The following is a 7,512-nucleotide window of genomic DNA, read 5'->3' on the forward strand; positions in this document are numbered from 1 at the left end:
ATATATATATATATACATATACGTATGCACATGTGTGTATGTATGTGTATGTATATGTGTATGGATGTGATACGTATCTTATATACTTAAACATATTCATTCATACATATAGGTATTTTGTTAGACTCATTTTGGAGAGCTTTTAATGAATCCTTCTACCTAGGTTCTTTTGTAGTGATTTACATGGATAGGATATGGTATTTACATTCAAAGTGAGTGTCTTAGTTGGTTTCATTATGCAGGCTGGATGAGAATAGTAGGTTTAACTACAGGAGCTGAGTTTTTCTATCAGATTTTGTTTTGTTTTGTCTTTTGAGACAAGGTTTCTTTGTGTAGCCCTGGCTGTCCTGGAACTCACTCTGTAGACCAGGCTGGCCTCGAACTCAGAGATCCACCTGCCTCTGCCCCCCAAGTGCTGGGATTAAAGGCATGTGTCACCACTGCCTGGCTCCTATCAGATTTTTATAGAAAATAAAATGGTGGAAGTTTAAATATGTACTGTGTTTTTATAGAGCCACTTTGCCAGTGATGGGTTATTCTTTTAGTAACATCTTTAAGTTCATGTCTAGGGTCAGACAGTTTTTTAAATTACTAATTAAGGCTGAGAAATTCAGTTCAAATTATACTATCTAAGACATATGCTTTGACCATGAAAACATGTATTTGAGATATAACTGCACATCAATAAAAAATAAGAATGGAGATAGGGCCCACAGTCATGTGACTGCTTGAGTCAGTACCCTGAAAGGTCTACAATGTCGTGTAAAGGCTGTAAGTGATAGTTACGGGGATGCTAACTCAGGGCATAGGGGAGTATTCAGGCAGCCAGCTATGTCCTAGGAGAGAGGACAAACAGATGTACTGGGATTCTATGTTTTCTCTACTGCGGGGAAGAGGGTCAGATGGGTATGCAGGCAATGCTTTTTCTTTTTCAAAAGATTTATTTATACTCTCTCTGGTTGTTGTGTTTGGATTTCATACTACCATTGTTTATTTTCTTTCTTTCTTTTTTCTTTTCTTTTTTTTTTTTTTAGATTTCTTTGTTTTCTGTATCTGAGTACACTGTAGCTGTCTTCAGACACACCAGAAGAGGGCATCGGATCCCATTACAGATGGTTGTGAGTCACCATGTTGTTGCTGGGAATTGAACTCAGGACCTCTAGAAGAGCCTCTTAACTGCTGAGTCATCTCTCCAGCCTCTCATTTAACTTTTATTTTTTTGAACAGAATCTATTTTTATTTATTTATTTATTTATTTATTTATTTATTTATTTATATTGGGTTTTTCAGAGATAGGGCTTCTCTGCTCCATTTTACTTTTTTTTTTTTTTAAGATAACTCTGTAGCGCAGACTGCCCTGAAACATACCATATTGCATATTATACCATACTACTATTTTATACTATATTTCTGTAACCCATGCTCATGTTGAACTTGTGGCAATCGTCCTGTGTCAGCCTGCAAGTTCTGAGATTATAGGTATGAGCCACAACTCTTGGATCATATTACATCTTAATGTTTAAATTCATACACTATCCTCCAGAAAAAGATTAGAAAAATATATGATCCATCTGTTTAAATTTTGAGACATCAAGTTTGTTCAGTTTTTGGTAGGTGCTCCCTATGTTTACTAGTGGCTCCTTCTGTAGCCAAACTGCCTTTTTCTGTACACTGACAAATGTATTCCTTTTTTTACTCTAGACAAATGTATTTCATGGAAATATTTCCTTCTTCTTCCTCCTCCTCTTCCTCCTCCTCCTGTTCCTCCTCCTCCTCCTCCTTCTTCCTCCTCCTTCTTCTTCTTCTTCTTCTTCCTCCTCTTCCTCCTCCTTTTCCTCTTCCTCCTCCTCTTCCTCCTCCTCCTCCTTCTTCTTCCTTTTCCTCCTCCTCCTCCTTCTCCTCCTCCTCCTTGACCTTCTCTTCTTCTAGCAGTTCATTTGATAAAGTCTCTTTTTAGCACTTTGTCTTTATTATTGAGAAGCACAGGAAGAGAATTCTCCATTACTTCCTTCTCAGCACTTTGAGAATGGCATTCTGTCTTCCAGCTTACATTTCCAGTGGTTTGTTGTGATGTTCACTCTCAGCCTCTTGTTTCTTTGGAAATGGTCTGTCCTTTTCTTCTGACTATATTAACTCTAATCTAAATGTTAGATTAGCCTCTTTCTCCTCCTAACACTCTGTCATCTTCTGGATCATATTTACAGCATCCTGTTTTTATTTTATGTTTGTGACTTTCTTTCTCTCTGCACGTGGTTTGTGTCTGACATGCTTTGTGTCTGCAGTGTAGCCCCACCGACGTGGTTTGTGTCTGCACATGCTTTGTGTCTGACAGTGTAGCCCCACAGCACTTGGTGCATTTTTCTGATGTCTCTCAGTTACAGTGGATTGTCCCTTTGGTAACTTGTGGGTACTCATTACAAATTGCAGGTTTGGTTAATTCTAAAGTGTGAGAAGCCTTTAGATTGCTATTGCAAATTATTGTTCTAGAAAACTTTCATAATTTTGCCCTAAAAGCCAAGGTGAGAGTATGTTTCTCAGAAGCCTTTCTGCCTACTTATAAATTCATTAACCCCAGGCTTAGCCCTTGCTATGGTGAAACCTACCAAGTTTCCTGTCAAAACTTGAAATGAAAACCAACAGGAAAGGCCAAGATTCATAAAGAACTAGGAGGAAATAAATCAAAAAACATGAATAGAAAATCTAGCCATTTATACTTTATGAAGAAGGGAGAAGACAGAGTTAAATAGTGAACAGCAGTAGACATAAACCAGGAGGTATCATGAGGTTGAAAGTGTTCTAAAGCTTTTTAAAAACATCTGTTGGTTTGCTTGTTCATGTGTACAGTGCCACGTGTATGTGGAGGTCAGAGGACAACTTTGGACTGCCGTTCTATCTTACCTCACTGAAGTTCTGCTCCTACACTGTATATTCCAAGCTAGCTGGCCCAGGAGCTTCTGGCAAATTCTCTTATTTCTACCTCCCTTATTTCTAAGTAGTGCATGGATAATTGATGCTTCTCACTGCATCCAGTATTTATTTTAGAGTAGGGAATTTTTTTCTCCTGAACTGTTTCCCTATCAGTGGTTAGAGCCCCCTTTAATGGCTGATAAGACAAATAAAGTGGTATGTACATAGTTGAAAGAATATATATATATATATACACACACATTTATATATGTCTATATGTTTGTGTGTGTGGATGTGATAAAGATTTGCTTTGTTATGTGTATGTATCTGTACATGTGAGTATAATTGACGTCAGAGGCTAGATCCATCTTGATCTGAAGTTAAAAGTGGTTCTGAGCTACGTGATGTGGATTCTAGGGACTGAACTTGGCCTTCTGTAAGAGCAGTATGGTCTCTTAATATCTCAGCCATCATTTCAGCCCTCATGTAAGAATATTAATGATGTTCTAGTTCTTTAGTTCAATGGTGAGTTCTCTGGGGTTATTTGGGTAGAAAACTGAGGGTATGTGTATTTATGCTCTTCATATTGAAATTTGAAATTAAATTTCATAATATTCATATATGCATATTCTTTGTATATATCTCATGTATGGTAAAATACAAAGATGAGAATATTAAGGATTTTATAACTGTTAGGAAATTCATTAAATTCTAAATCAGTTTAGAGCCTTGAGGAACTGAATTTTGTGATAATTAGAAATGTCTGAGGTTTCTCAGCGCCTTCTACTCTAAGGGAGCCATCTTCTGGAAGATTGCTTCATGTCCTTAGAAGAAATTTAAGTTCTTTGGCTTTTAAGTTTCACACTCAATTTTATGCTCAACTTGAGAAGAATCTGGCTGTAAAAGTAGTATCATTCCCAGGACTGTAGTTATTCCTGTGTGTGTAAACTCTTTTAGTAACATTGCTATTAGGTAAAACAATTTAATCCCATTTATTAATATTGCTGTATGCATGTGCATGTGCAAGTGTATCTACACCATGATGTGGACAGGAAGGGTCAGAGAACAACTGTGGGTGCCAGCTCTCTCTCTTAACCATGGGTTTCAGAAATGAACCCAGATCTTCAGATTTCTGTGGCAAGTCCTGTACTCACTGAGCCATCTTTCTGGTCCCTTATTTTTGAACTTTAGATATCTACTGACATAGAGTTCCCAGATACCAGTAAACATTTCCTATTCCTCAAAGGAATATGGTAGAGCTCATGCAACTCAGCTTAGGAACTTCCTTTTTCCTAGTAGCCTTCTATTTTCTCATGTGCATTAGTTTGCCTTAGATCCAGTTTTAAACTTAGAAAAGGGGAAGGGAAAGGCCAGTGAGAAGAGAACTCTGCCTTATAAAAACTAAGTAAGTAGGCCAAAGGTGAGGATCCACATGAAAAAGAAATGCCATGAGAAGGCAGAAGGAACAGGTGGAGAGCTCCCAGAGTCGGGCATGTGAAACATTTTGGGGACATTTTGCTATTCTGGTATTTTTCCTCAGTCTGTGATGAAACATTTGCTAGTGTTCTTTACTCCTGTGATGCATTAATGACAGCCTGGAGATGTGCCTTCGGTGAGGTCTCCCTATGAGATGAAACGTGTAATAGTCTAGTGGTAAGCAAAATTAAAGGTTGATTTTCAGCGACCACAGATCGATGTTGCTGTTATAATTAATAAGAAAAGCAAGCCCCAATCTAGGGAGACAACAGTTCTGAATTTGAACAGACTCATTTTTAGCTCCGTTCAGATATGATTTAAGAACCCAGTGTGGTGATTTCATTGGCAATGTGTAAGTAAGACAGAACCTATAAATTCCTTCCCTGTTCAGGTAACAAAGTGAGTTTGTGGGGATAATTCCAGGAAAGCCTTTGAGCTCCTCAGAAGACCAAAGGATCCTGTGGGTTATGAAACCCCTGCTAAGATGTTTTAATAGACAGGCCAGACAGATGAAATTGGCTGAGAGAGGGCACTGTCTAGACACATTTTTTCTCTCTTCTGGCCATGTATAAAAAGACAATTCTTTATTTGAACTGTGAACATGTCACTTAATGTCATCAAGCATTGCTCTGACATTTGCACTGTTATCTAATACTCTTGTTTACTATTGCACAGTTTTCTTTAATTTTTCCCTCCCTTCCTCCCTCCCTCTCTTCCTTCTTTCTTTGCTTCTGTCTTTCCTTCCTCCCCTTTTTCTTTTCTTCCTTTCCTCCCTCCTGCCTTCCTTCCTTTAAGAGAAAGTGTTTCGTGCAGCCCATGGTAGTTCCAATTCCTTATATAGCTAAGGATGACCTCGAACTTCTGAAATTCCTGCCTTCATCTTAAGTGCTGGTGCTATAAGCATGCGCTACTACACTAGATTTTGGTGTTGTTGTTGGTGGTTGTGGAGATCAAACCCAGTATTTGATGTGTGCTAGGCAAGCACTCTGTCAACTGAGGTGTATCCCAGTCCTGACAGTTTCACTGTCAACTGTTTTAGTTCATCTCTGTCACAGCAAACTAAAAGGAGCAAGGACCAAGTTTCCATTGCTGTCTGTTGATAAGTTACACATTTCCACCTTTCCTAGGTTTCAGCCTTTGCATGTGTATGTCACTGGCATGGCCATCCCACATTGTGTCCCAAATAGATTTAATTTTGCATATTATCTTTGCATTCTCGTTGGTGATGCAGGAATCTTCTTCCTTCCCTCTTGTATCTCACAGGATCACGATCAGCAAGGGTCCATTTATAAATTGTATCACTGGATCTAGGCAGATCTGCATCATATCTACTTTCAAGCACCATTATCCAATCCCTCACCTAAGTTCTAAGAGCATCCTCATGGGTTTCCTTCTTTGTGTGCTCAGTTTAGACCATTTCCTACCTTGAAGTCTGAGAAATTTTGAAAATTTGTAAGTCTGATAGGCCCTATCTACTTCTGCTCATAATTTTATATAGTTATAGTGCACCTTTGTTCCATGCCTAATCCCTAGTGACCTTCTTGATAGTCTATGAACACAGCCTGTAGACACCTGCCTTAAGGCTCTTGGTGTTGCTAGTCTTTCTGCTGGAGATGTTCTCCCTGCACATATTGATCTCATTACACAGAGAATTTCTTATTTGGTACATAATCTTTATACCATGAGAAAAGTTTCCCTCAGGTTCACCATCTGATGTAACAGCATCTGGTACTTTCTATCTCCTTGACAGTGTTCATCAAAGCATAGTCTCTGTACCTGCTGTTGTGTCCTCTACGACTCTATGTTTCACTGAGGAACAGATTAGTTCCTTGGATTAATTCCATCAGATGCTCAATTGGAATTGGTTAAAATGTGAGAACTATTGCATATACTAAATCCTACAAACTTAAAACTCATGTAAGAACAAATAAATAAATTTTTCTCTTTTGTTATTCTTGGACTTGAGCTCAGGTCTTTACATAGTTTAGGCATATATCCTCCCACTGAATGTCATATCCATGAAGAACTACCATTTTTTACAAGCTAGGAAAGCTTTACATGGTAAGAGAAAAGGTATATGTATATGGTCTTGAAACAGGAAGCAGACACTGAAGGATTGGAGTGGCCTTAGTTGTCTGTTTTCTTTGGTTTCTGAGGAAAGTTCCTTGACACAATGACTGCTCTGTTTACATCCCAGAATAATCGCTAAGAAAGAATATATATTTAAGCAATACCCACAATTCTACTAGAGAACTACAGCTGATCAACAACTGAAGCAAATTGGCTGGATACAAAATTAACTAAAAAAAAATCAGTACCCTTCCTTTATACAAATGATAAGTTGCCAAAGAAAGAAATTAAGGAAAAAACATCCTTCACAATAGCTACAGATAATATAAAACATATAAATATAAATATAAAACATATAAATATGTTTTATATTATAGTTTTGGAGAAGGAGCTAAGAGTTCTATGTCTTGATCTGCTGGCAATAGAAGGGGTATTTTGTGTCATACTGGGCATAGCTTGAACATAAGAGACCTCAAAGGTACCTCTATAGTGACACACTTCCTCTAACAAGGGAACATCTCTTCTAATAAGGCCACACCTCCTAATAGTGCCACTCCTTATGGGCAAACATTCAAGTGCATGAGTCTACGGGGGCCATTTCTATATAAACCACCACAGCCACTCTCATTTCTTTGAAGAATTGAATTGCTTTTCCTAGACAGGACTAACAGTTGACTTGGATGCTGGTGCCACATTTTTTTTTATTGAGTCCGACACACTGATACCTGTACTTAAAGCAGAGATAAAGATCCTGCATCTTGCTGCCTCCAATAAACCCATAAGATACATTGTGTTTGAGCCCAAGGTACTATTTCTCTATAGGCCTTTCATTTGAATGTATGGTACTCGCAGGTTAGTAGTAGTTGGAGATTTCTGCCTGCCTGTGTCCAAATATTCAGCCAGTGCAGTTTTAAACATTCCCGATGTGTGAATTTCCCATTTGTTTATTTTTATCTCTTCTTGTTACTATTTCATGAGTGCTCTCATCCTTGCTTTAGCAGGAGGTGGTCTATAAATAGGGCAAATACACCAACATGATGGACGCCTACAGCTCGTCTC

At 38.2% G+C, this 7,512-nt stretch overlaps 1 protein-coding gene across 1 annotated transcript in view; it reads left to right on the forward strand.

Annotated features, from left to right (window-relative positions):
• LOC116085206 (armadillo-like helical domain-containing protein 4) overlaps positions 1-7,512 on the forward strand; it is a gene marked incomplete at its 5' end in the record, with an annotated part of 14,446 nt that overhangs the window by 6,575 nt on the left and 359 nt on the right.

The sequence above is a fragment of the Mastomys coucha genome, unplaced genomic scaffold (assembly GCF_008632895.1).
Source record: "Mastomys coucha isolate ucsf_1 unplaced genomic scaffold, UCSF_Mcou_1 pScaffold9, whole genome shotgun sequence".
In the NCBI taxonomy this organism is placed as follows: domain Eukaryota; kingdom Metazoa; phylum Chordata; class Mammalia; order Rodentia; family Muridae; genus Mastomys; species Mastomys coucha.